Source organism: Ambystoma mexicanum, chromosome 14, assembly GCF_040938575.1.
Source record: "Ambystoma mexicanum isolate Mex_15411 chromosome 14, UKY_AmexF1_1, whole genome shotgun sequence".
Classification (NCBI taxonomy): Eukaryota; Metazoa; Chordata; class Amphibia; order Caudata; family Ambystomatidae; genus Ambystoma; species Ambystoma mexicanum.
In genome coordinates, this window is record NC_090940.1 from 185253223 (window position 1) to 185266067 (window position 12845).

The window sequence follows — 12845 nt, forward strand, 5'->3', positions numbered from 1 at the left end:
CAAGATGTGTGTACCCTGGGGAGAACCGGGATGAGCACACATGCCCGGCAAGGGCCTTTGAGAGGTGAGACGGTAGGAGAATGCAGCAGTGGTCCAGATACGACCCAAGCCCGGTGTGGGCCCCAGACCCACGGCGCCCCGTGGCTTAGGAGCGGGAGGAGTGGCCCGGGTCCAACACGATAGCCCTCCGGGCCCCCAGCAACATTTCAGCAAAGGCAGCCATATCCTGGTGAAGCCCTGGGAGAGCACACAGGCCCACAGAGGACTTGTAAGAGGTGAGGAGTGGTCTGCCTAGGGGGCCCCCAGAAACGACTTGGTTGGAGTGGCCTTACCACACAGAGGAGTGAGGAATCCCCACATACCTGACAAGGCAGGGCAAGAGGGAGGCAAGGGCCTAAAGACAGGCCCCACTGGAGAGGGCACTATGGCAGGGGTAGCTGGAGCCAGACATGAGACTGGTTCACTGGGTGGCATACACCAGGATATCCATGCTGTCCTTAAGTAGTTACAAGCATTTCGGGCAGAGGGCCAGGGTTCATTGGGGGACCCTCACGGAAAGAGTCATAAAGGTGGAGGTCTGGGGGGGACGCTGTTGAGCAACCAAGGAATTGGCTACCTAGGCTGTGTGCTCTGTGTGACATCAACGAAGATCCGATTCCATCGGCGGATACCTCACTTGCTTCCAGCCACAATTGCCATTGTGTGCAGCCGATACTCTGAGGCAATATTGGAGCAAATCGGTGCTGTGTAACCCAACTGCAGCCGACCGAAAATCTGACCGCCTTGCTGGATTCCGTGACGGCCTGCATGAGCTTTCCGTGTAGCTGCCCTGGGCCGCGACTGGATTAAGCAGACACCCGCTGCATCCCAGGGCTGCCCGGAGGGTTGACATCTGCGGACACTTCCCATTGCCTGAGCAGGGCCTGCTGTAAACACCGCCTAAATGTCTTCCTTTATGGAGGGTGCCGGTGCTTGGGACCTGAGCTGCGATGCGGCCGGCGACTGGGGCCACCAGGCGGGGAGTGCCTCATCCCGACTGCTGCCCCGAGGACAGAAAAAGGGGCTGCTGTCGCCTGCCCCGCACGCGCTTGGAGTCACGTGGGTGGGGAGTGCCTAATCCGTCAGCTGCCCTGAAACCCGGGAAAGGGGCTGCGGCCTCCCGCTCCGTACTTTTGCAGACCCCCGCACTGCTGGGCTTGGGACTGGTGGCGACATCACGCCGGGCTCGGCGGGTGAGCCACACTACATAGGGAGCCTCGCGACCGCCTCGTGGCACCTGGACACTGCAACCAGACATCCGTGTTCATTGAACACCCACGCACGGACCCGGGGAAGGAATATTTTAAAGGGCCATGCTCTGCTAGGGGCTCTCTGACTGCCCGTGGGACACCAGCGACTTCCCTGCACGCCGTCCCGGAGTGTGCCTTCACAGTATAGGTGAGAGGAGTATAACTTGGGGCCACACTCGAGTGACGGAGGCCCGGGCGGATATTCATCTCCCCCTCTACACTATACTTGAACTCCCGCCTGCCTCACAACTATTGCACAGAGCAGCAGCCTCAACCAGAGCTCCTATCGCCGCGCAGCCTGTCACCACCTACCGCAAGGCCCATTGCGAACAGACCCCCAGCCATCATCAGCACCTCTTATACCTGCATTGAAGCTCGGATTAGCTCGTGAGGGACCCCTGGGTTCCGGAGGCCCTGGACAAAGTGCACAGCACTATTTGGGTGCACCTAACTGATTGCTCCTCCCCAGACCCCCACAAACCTAATGAATTTGCACTGCACGCTCATTTGAATGCAAGCCCTGGTGACTACTTGCCACACCGCCATCGCCCACAGGGCCTGCTGCATATACCACTCACGTTACTGGGACCCTCCCCATCTATACCACTTGCATGGTTGTTTGATCGCCCCTCAGACTGCATCCCCATCATTGTACTTGTTGGCTGCCCCCAGAAACTGCATTATCAATGGCCCACGCCCCGCGGACTCGCCCCACATTGCTACATCTCAACTCCACTTCTGTATCGATACTGGCTACACCTGCTGAGAGCTAATTGGCCGTGGCCTGAACCACTTGAGTAAATATCACCACTGGATACCATATACTAGTGCCCAACCACACTTGCAACTGAATAGACATGTCGAACAGATCCCGTGGGGCCAAAAAAGTGGGGGCCATGGATAGGTTTGCCAAGGCAGCACCTAGGCCAGAAATGGGTCACGCATCGTCCAACCTGGAGAAGTCAGCCTTATCTCCAGATACACCGGTCCCTGACCTTAATGTAGTGATGGAATCCATGGCTAGAAACTTAGCTTCCTTCCATGAAAAACTGGACGATATGAATGCTAACGTTGCATCCCTTAAATCCCGCCTAGACCAAACTGGCATTAGGATCACGGAAGCAGAATGCAGAATTGCAGCTAACGAGGATGGATTGCATTCTCTACAGGATACCGTGGCCTCCCTCACTCGCAATATGACGTCCGTAAAAGCTAAATGCGATGATCCAGATCACGCAGGAACAACATACGGATTATCAATGTCCCCGAAAATGCCCTTAAAGGCTGCTTAAAGAACTACTTGACAACCCTGAGCTGTCCCCCTTTTTCACTGTTGAAAATGCACACCGTGCCCTGACCACACGACCTAAACCCGGAGACTTCCCCAGACCTGTCATTGCTAAAATTCTGAGCTACAGAGACAGGGACCTTATCCTCTGTCTGTCACGAGGAAAAAGGGGAGTTAAGCCTTCGCTCCCAAATAATCAGGATCTTCCCCGACTTCTCTGTGGGAGTGCAGCAGGAGAGGCGCCCGTTTCTCAGAGTTAAAAAGATGCTGAGAGAACAAAGCATCTCCTATGCAATACTGTTCCCTGCTCGACTTAAGTTCACATTCAGGGAGAAATTATAATTTTTCACAGTACACGATGAAGCGGTGAAGTTTATAGAGGCACAGATACCACTACATAATCCAGTTGAGGACCTCATGGGCAATGACAGAGACATAATCCGGTTGTTCCTGACCTTTCTAATCTTTCTATCATCTATATCCTTTGGTTCTTGTGTTGATAGGAATATGGAACCTACTGGTACTCACATCATTTCGAAATAGTCTATTCAGTTGTGGTACATCTAATCATTTAGGCTACAATGAGGTACGCTCCCGGGTGGTATATACCTCCTATACTGTAATACGTGCTGGTACCCACTAATAATGGTTGGGCTACATTTCTCATAAGCTGTTTGGAAGTTACTGTTCATGTCTGCAACTACCTTAGTACTGCTTTTCACTACTACATGTGCTGGTGAAATTAAACTGTACTTTAGTGATGCTACCGCTGGTCTCGAGTGCCAGTTCTGGTGCTCCACTACTCCTGTTTAGTTGATTGAACGGCAACAGCGCACCCCACTGCAGTTGCAATGTCTACTCTAGAGGGTTTGTTAGGAGCGGGCCCCTGTTGGGCCAGCAATGTGGCGGGACCAAGCTGAAAATGATCAGCCACCAACTGTTTGGGGGAATTTGTTGATGTTTGTGGGATGGGGGGGGCACTGCCAGTTATAACGGGGTGGTGTGGACGGGGGGCGGATTTGTTTTGAGGGTTCAAACCGAAAATGGCAGAGGTAAAGCAGCAATTCACGTCATGAAGAGGTGTTACATTGGCAATAGCCCTATTGGTAGACACACACATTAAATTATACTTGCTGGGATGTACCCTAGGACACACATATGACCATAACTGTAATGTCCTGGAATGTCTGGGGATTGAGTAACTACTCCAAGGCTCGTAAGATTGCAGCATACGCCCAAAGGCATTGCATCAAGATACTCATGCTGCAGGAAACACATACTCAGGGTCAACTAGCAATGAGTATTGAACCATCCTGGGGGCCTAATAGGTTTTACACAACTTATTCTATGCAGGCCAGAGGCGTACTAACATTAATCCATAAATCTATTAAATTCACACTGCATAAAAGTTACATTGACCCCGAAGGCAGGTACGTTGTTCTACATTGCAATATGGTAAACAGGGAATGTCTTTTGGTAAATACCTATGGTCCAAATGTGGACCCCAAGCTTTTTCGATGTCCTCACCGCTATTCTGTCAGGCAATATGGGAATCCAAATTATTTGGGGAGGTGATATGAACCTAATTCTCGACGTGGAACTGCACCTAGAACTCTGTCACGTGCGGCACGCAGATTACAGACACACTGCTTAGAACTTGCCATCCGTGACGCTTGGAGGTCCCTTCATCCCCAATTGCGTGAATACACTTACTATTCGTCCGTACACGATAGCTCCTCCAGAATTGATCTCTTTCTGGTGTCTGGTGACCTGGCGGGGAGGATAGGTAAAGCCCAAATACTTCCTCGCACATTATCCGATCATGCTCCGATCACCCTATCAGTGGACCTGGGACCATCCATACCTACATTTAGCACATAGCGTTTCAAGTCTGCTGCCCTCCTTGACATAGTATACAAAGCTGACATACTGGCAGACATTGTGACCTTCTTTGAGTGCAACTCTGCACAGGACACCACTGTTGGGGTCCGATGGGACGCTTTTGAAGTGTACATTAGGGGGATGTCCATATCATTACCATAAGAAATGACCTCAATAGATCTGAGACTAAACTGCAGGAGTTGGAACTTGACTCTGCGACAGCAGCTGACCCTACTAAACTTGCACGAATAAGTGAGGAACTTAAAGTCTTCGAAACGCATGCCATGAGAGAGGTCCGCGACTTTAGTCGCCCACAGGCTGCTTGGAAATACGGGGAGGGTGAGAGACCAGGAAGGACACTGGAAAAACTAACAAGAGGGGAATGGGGTCAGACCCCAATTTTGTCCGTCAAGGATGCACAGGGCATCCCCCAATGGGCAGACTAGCAGATATTGGAGAGCTTTGCTGAGTTTTACACCAACCTGTACGCACTGCCCCCAAAACATAGCGAGCAACATATGAGAGAGCTCCTTGACCAGATCCCTACTACATGTATCTCCCAATTGACTAGAGAATTGAAAGAGATCATTAGACCCATCTCAGATCTTCCGGAGGGCAAGGCACCATGGCCGGACGGACTCACCCCTGAGTTCTACCAGGAACCCGACAGGGGTGTCCGTTCTCCCCGATCCTTTTTCGCATTAGTGATAGAGCCAATGGCGGATTATGTTAGAGCACCTCATGCCCATAAAGGGATACGGCTGAAGGACTCCTCTGAGATCATACCCTTGTATGTAGATGATGTGCTATTATACATTAGAGACCCCGCCACCCACCTGGACCCCATTTTGTGGGATATCACACGAGTGGGCACCTTTTCTGTCTTCACGATTAATTACTCCAAGTCGGAGATTCTTCCACACACCGCCGCTACCCAACAACCAGTCTCGGAATATCCACTCCACTGGTCCCCTCAAGGAATCAAATATTTGGGAGTTAAGGTGTCCCTGTCCAAGTCTGCCTTGCTAACAAATAACTATGCAGTCGCGGCACAATTAGCTGAATCAAAAAATGAAGAGGTGACTCTCTCTTCCGTTATCACTCGCTGGGAAACTCTCCCTCACTAAGATGATCCTGGTCCCTAAACTGCGTTATATTTTTAGCAATGTGCCCATATGGCCCGGGAAACAATACTGTGCGAAGCTACACAAATCTTGGGCACAGTTCCTCTGGCACTCAGGTGCGGTCTGCAAGAAATATTCGAGATTATGTGCCAGACTCCCATCTTCATCCAGTTGAGATGTTACAGTACTACTTGCTCCGTGCTGCCTTTCGTGCCAGTTGGCCTACTTTTCCTTACAAACCTCCCGACACTCCAGAGGATGCCTATTTAGCTAACTTGAGTGGAGTCCACGATGTTGTCTCCACTCTGTACAAAATGCTGTTGGTGGGGACTCCGACCCAGCCTTCCAAAGCACATACTGAGTGGGTGGACGCACTGGAACTTGAGATCTCTGACCATCTCTGGAAAAAGATGTGTTCACACACGAATAGAGTATCATTTAATTTTCATTACCGTGTCATGCAGTTTAAACTACTGAACAGATTGTACTATACTCCTCGAAAGATCTCTAGGTTTACCCACATGGACACACATACCTGTGCCCGTTGTAAGACGGAAGGCCATTTACACATGTTCTGGACATGTCACAAATTGGGAGATTTCTGGGATGGGATCCTGAAGGCCCTCACTGACATCACTGGTACAGTGATCGATCCTAGACCACGGGGAATATTGTTTGGAGTGTGGGATACCGATGATACTAGACGGGTAGCTAAGTTCCTAAATATAAGTTGCATGGTAGCTAAAAAATGTGTACTCCAGTGCTGGAAGAGCCCCCCACCCCCCAACCTTCCAGAAGTGGCTCAAAGCACTCACCTGGTCCAGGACTTGTGAAGAGGAATACCTAACTATGCTCCCTGTGAACTCTCGCCCCAAGAACATATGGGCTGCTTTCAACAGTTATCTCATCAATGAAGCTGAAGGCACATCCGAAGGTGACTCACCTGGCCCCCACAGGACTGAACCTCAGGCCACGATGGCCTACAACTGACTGGTTCCCCCTTATGTTGATGTAATGCATCCATTTGTGTAAACTGTGTGTTACTGATGTAATGATCATACATGATTCTCTATCGTATGTGTTTTGCTGTAACCTCTGCCGATAATTAAAAATATAAAAAAATAAAATAAAGGTGGCGCTCTGGATGGAGGCACTGGAGGACACGCAGCACGCAACAGACATGGTGGACGTTGAGGTAGAGATGAGGCTAAAGGAGCTCAACGCAGGGACAGAGAGTTCCGTTGCAAGGTGTATGACTTTGAAAACAGTGAAAAGAGGAACAACCTGTGCATTCTGGGGTTCCCCGGCAGAGACGGAAATGCCACAAGACATGGAGAAGTCTGTGCAGCGGATGCTGCGCCAGCTACTGGGGGCCCCAGCAGAGAGAAAGACATCAAATTTGATAAGGTCCACCAGGGCGCAGGGTGTGGCAAGGGACCGCGCTCAGTGGTGGAATAGTGACACTATACAGCAACAAGGAAGAAATCCTGCAAAAGGCGCGCAAGCTGGACGCGATAGAATGGGAAGGAGCCCAGGTAACAATGTATCAAGACATATCGGTTTATACCCTGGACCAATGCTGAAAATGTAGAGCCCAGACGAAATGGCTCCAGGAAAAGGGGGTGAGAAATTGCTGGCGCTTCCTTTTTGCCCTGGCATTTGAGCTTGAGGAATCGCAGAGTGAAGGAGCACAGCCAGAAAGGGAAAGTCAGTGGCAGCTGAGGGAACGTTTCAAGGGTGCATTCGCCCAGCCTAAGGAGCAGAGGAAGGAGGGGAGCTCAAGACGAACAAGAAAGTCCATGGTGCGGCAGTCACCGCCTCTAAAATGAACGGGGAGGATGAAAATATGACTCAGTGGTGGGGTCATGAACAAGACTGTTGTCCCCCCGCCCACTAGTCAGGGTAGAGGAGGCAAGACCCACCGCTAGCCTCCACATACTCTGGTGACCTGGAGATATCCAGGGGTCTCTACTTAGTAGGGTCATATGCAATTTGATTGTGTGAATTTTTGTTATAGGACAGAGTGGGTGGACAGGGTGGGGGGAAGGAGAAAGGGAGGAGAAAGGGAGGGTGAGGGAGGCAGATCCAGCAAACATAGGGGAGAGCATCGGGGGCCCCACACAGGGCAGAGGTTTCTGGTATAGGAACATTTCCCAGAAAAGGAAATGGTTGAGCTAAAAGTGGCAGCCCTTAACCTTAAGGCTCTTAACTTCCCAAATAAACGGTCACTGACATATAAGCCTATAGTTATTCGTCTTGTTTCTACAGGAACCGCACTTTAGGCAGGGGATGGGGTGGCCATTGAGGAGGGGGGCGGTGGGGCTAATGTTTTGGGCTTCTTATAAAGACTCTAAAAAGGAAGGGGTGGGAATTGTGTTGGCCAGATCCTTCCAGATAAAAGGGCACCAGGAGGTTAAGAGGACGTTTGAGGAACGATTCCTCACCCTCAAGGAACAGGTACATTGGGTAATGTTCACCCTGGCCACGGTATACGTACTGAATGTGGGCCAGCTCCCCTTCTTAAGAAGTATCTATGTAGCATTAGAAGAATGGGGGGAGGGACACATGCTAGTAGGGGTGGATTTTAATCTAGTGGCCGACCAGAGGTTGGAATTGGTGGTCAGCGAGAGGATATACAACCAAGCAAATGGGGAAAGAGAATATGGGCTTTGCTAGCCTCCTAGAAGACCACTTCTGGGTTTACGTTTGGAGGGCCTCCCACCCGCAGGCGGGTGGCTACACTTTCCTTTTGCTACGCCACATGACCTATACTAGGATCGATCTCCTGCTCATCCTGAAAGAGCAGAAGAGGGACATTGCCTGTCCTAAGGTAGAGACGGTCTTGTGGTTGGATCACAAGATGGTCATGGCTTCATGGCAGTTCAACGCTAAATGAAGGGCTACCCCAGGATGGCGCTGTAATGACATTCTGCTTAGAGACGAAATTTTCAGGGAAGGAGATACACTCATTCTTCGAGACAAATAATACAGAGGAAGTCCAGCCCAATCTGGTGTGGGATGCAGCCAAGGCTACAATAAGGGGTCTGCTGATAGCAGAGCGGCCACGGAAAAAGCCGGAAAGGGGACTCATTGAAAATAGATTACCTGGGGAAATCTGGGGGGTTAGGGCAAGGCTGACAGGGAGGTCCAGTCACAAGATATTTGAGATAAGAGACAATCATCACATGCCACACTAATGGGAGAGGTAGTCAAGAAAATGATATATGCCATACAACAGTAACAAGAACAAGGGGATCATGGGGGGTCACTACTGGCCCACAGTGTCGGGGGAAATAGAGGGGACAGGCATGTGGAAAAGATCAGGGACAAAGATGGGGGATTGGTGGGAACTCAGGAAGGAATCCCTGGATGTTTTGCAGATTACTATGAGGCTCCAGAAAGACTCCAGATCCAGGGGAAGATTTGGTTAGGACATACCTGGAAAGCCTGGCAATCCTTAAGCTCTTCACAGAAGCTATTGCTGTTTTGGAACTCAAGATTACGGCAGAGGAATTAGTGACAGCAATAGGAAAATTGAAGGCCGGGAAAGCCCGGGGGGAGGATGGGTATACTGTCGATTGTTTTAAGCAATTTCAAGAATTGCTGGCAGGACAGCTGGCAAGGTCTTCAATGCCATTAGTGAGAGCAGTAAGTTTCCCCCTTCCTTTTTAGAAGCAAAAATAGTAGTAATACCAAATCCGGGAAAAGACCCGACGTATTGTCAGGCATACGTATTGTCATGCCTAGCAACTGCTCTTCGTTTGACCTATAGGCAGTGAGGGGCACCGGTTGCCAGAAGCCGGCCCCCACGCATAAGGCCCACAAGCACAAGGCCTTCCGTCTCTGTGCCACAGTGCATCAGCTAGTGCTGGCTGAGAAAACCATCGGAGCTGAGGGATCAGCTCTCCCTCCACCCGACGTCCCTGTCTACTGCAGGAGTAGCTAGACTTCGAATCCTCCTGCCTGCTAATACCGCCCACAACCAGCCATCGTTCGAGCCAACTCCTACACTGATCATCCCACGTCAGGAGACCCACCACTGGATGAGAACTTGATTTCACCTGGCCAGGCTACCTGGCTGACCAGCACACCTCACATGAAGCTGCTGCTCCTTGAGTTTTCACCTAAGATGGCTGCCACTGCCGCACACTCTTTTTGTTTACTTGGTTGCCTAGAAACCGCTCTTCATTTGGCCCATAGGCAGTGAGGGGCACCAGTAGGCAGAAGCCGCCCCCCCACGCCTAAGGCCCACAAGCACAAGGTCTTCCCTGAATGTGCCTGTCTGTGCCGCGGTGCTAGACTCCTGGCCCGCAGGCCCTGCTGATTGACTAAGTGCTAGACCGCTGTGTCTACTATAATTGTGAGTACCTTCATTGACTTCCAAACTTTGTGCCCACCCGTCAGCCTTGCCTTCCAGCATGCATTGCCTCTACAAGGTCTATACTGCACCCCCCATTAACAGGGAAGGGTGAAAAAGCATTTGTCCTATACCCTGTTTGCTCCTTCCCCAACACTCCTGTGCGAACTAGCCTACCCTGCTGGCCGAATCCCATGGCACACTACAGAGCGCAATACACTGGCCATGTAGTAGGTCGATCACTGTAATATCAAACTGCATCCCGCAAACTGTTAGAAATGATATCTGCAAACTGCTTCTTTTGAACTGTGACTATTTGTAAATGCAAATGATATCCTCCAAACTTTTATTATTTATTTGGATATGAAAAAATGCATTTTTTAAACTGTTAGTAATGATATCCTGCAAACAATTTTTAATAATCTCTGCCCAAAGCCCCCTAGCTACGCTGCTGCACTGCCCACATTTAGCCACAATTCGCTAGAAATAGGTACTGCTCTGCTCATTAGAACTGTGTTACCTGGTAGCTGCATCCTCCAAACTGTTATTACTCATATGTATGTGCAAAATTCATTCCGTTAACTATTAGTAATTGTAGGGGCAAACTACATCCTACAAACTGTCTATAACTACATATTGCTCGGTTCACGAGAACTGCATTGTGTCATTGAAACTGTGTAACACGTTAGAACGGTGCACTAGAACTATGTACCCCACAGCACTTGCCCTTCCCATGGAAGCCGGCGCTGGGAACTCCCAACTACGCATCATGACATGAGCAGACACCTACACAACTTCCACCAGCCAAGCACTCTCTTCCAGCATGAAGAAGCTGCCATCGAACTCGTCGGACATTCCTCCCCACGCCTTTTCTCCCATCCTTCCTCAGTAAGCCCCATGCCCACCTAACCCAGCAATAGCTCACTACCCATCTCCCCATTAACTTCCCAGCTAATAGATTAGCTAGGTTAAGATGCCGCACTGAACCCCAGCAGCACCCCAGGAACCGCAGACCTTCAGCCATTAGGAACCACTTTCTAGGCACACGCTCCCATCATGCACCTACTAACACTATGCCTAAGCGGACAGAACAACCCCAGCACCCCACCAACCCCATCCCTACTACGGCACCCATCGCCAAAACTGCCTCAAGGGCAACTAAACCAACTCCAAGCCAGAACAAAACCCTGTCCACCCCACATCAATGTGCCCTGATAAATTCACGCTCTCTCCCAGCCCACGCCACAGAGATACATGACTTGATCACCAACCTAGACTTCGATGCCCTCGCCATCACAGAAACATTGCTCCAAGAAGCATAAGGCCCTGCCATCGCACTAGCTTTACCACCAGGATACACCAACTTCTGGCAAAATAGACCCATCACCAAAGGCGGAGGAGTAGCCCTCATCGTCAAGGAATCCCTATCAGTCAGACTAACTCACCACTAGGTGGTAACGCTGACGCTCTATCTGTTGAACTCTCCCTCTCACCTAACTGTACCATGGCTATCCATGTCATATACCGCCCTCCAGGCCCCCTACTTGACTTCAATGGAAGCCTACTCCATATGCTAGGAGACAACCTGAAAAACACCTCAAAATCCATCCTACTTGGGGATCTCAATCTGGGTTTCAATGACCCGAAAGATAAACAAACAAAGTCCCTGGCCAGAGCACTCCAGGACATGGGCTTCATCCAAAACATCACAGACCCTACCCACACCAAAGGATGTATCCTGGACTGGGTAGCTGACCACAACTGTGTAGCAGTCATCACATCAAACACTCCCTGCCCCTGGACAGACCACCACATCATCCACTTCTCCAAGCCAACCACCGCCTCTATCCTCCAAACCAACTCGCCCGCCTACCAGCACTAGCTAGATGTTCACATAATTTGACTATGGATAGATACTAATTCTCCAACGACCCCCCCTGGTGTTTGTTGAACAATATAAAAACACCATTAATACAGCCATCAATGGCATTTCCCCCCTAGAGAGCAAGTAAGCAAAAAGAAAAAAAACACACAAACTCCTAGCTCACTAAGGATCGCCAAGAACTACGCTCCCACAAGCGCAAGGCGCTCTCCAATTGGCAAACCGACCCACAAAAATCCACGCTAGAGGCAGACAAAACAATTGCTGCAGAATACAAAAGAGCCTTCATCCTAGATAAATCCTCAGCCTTTAATTCCAGAATCTCTAACACCAAATCTGAGTCGAAAGAGCTTTTCGCCATCTTCAAAGAACTGGCCATACCTGCCACCTCCACACAAGATATGGTGAAAGATGAGGGCTGGTGCACCAGAGTTCACAAAGCCATGCTCGAATAAATAGATCTTCTGCAGAAGAAAATGAAAACCCACTTCAACGCATTGCCTTGTGCCAACAGGCCCACGTCACCCATGACAAACCATAACACTGTTCTCCTTTAGGGTAGTAACTGAGATTGAGGTACTAGACATCATCAAACAAACCAAACCATCTAAATGCCAGGGTGATATCTGCCCAGCTAATCCCATTCAAGACTGCGCAGTCACACTAGCCCCATTCATGACATCCTTTATTAATGCCTCATTTGCTGCTGGCACCGTCCCCGCCTGTCTTAAAGCGGCCTGGGTCCACCTCCTCCTGTAAAAACCCAACCTAGACCCAGACTCACCCAACAACTACAGACCCATCACCACCGTCCCCTATCTGCTGAAAATTCTGTACAAAGCCACTTATTTACAAATCCAGCACTTCCTCGAAGTGAACAATATCCTTGTCAAAAGGCAATCAGGATCTCGCCCAGGCCATGGTACTGATTCGGCCCTTTTGGACCTCAAGAATTAACTAGGGGAAATGATTGACGAGGGCAAGCCTGCGCTGCTCCTGCTCCTTGATCTAACACCAGCATTTG

The 12845-nt window shown here is 50.2% G+C and overlaps 1 protein-coding gene across 1 annotated transcript in view; it reads right to left on the reverse strand.

The window, feature by feature from the left end:
* Nucleotides 1-12845, reverse strand: part of LOC138527271 (16 kDa beta-galactoside-binding lectin-like) — a 146204-nt gene that overhangs the window by 35424 nt on the left and 97935 nt on the right. The gene's annotated exons all lie outside the window — the stretch shown is intronic.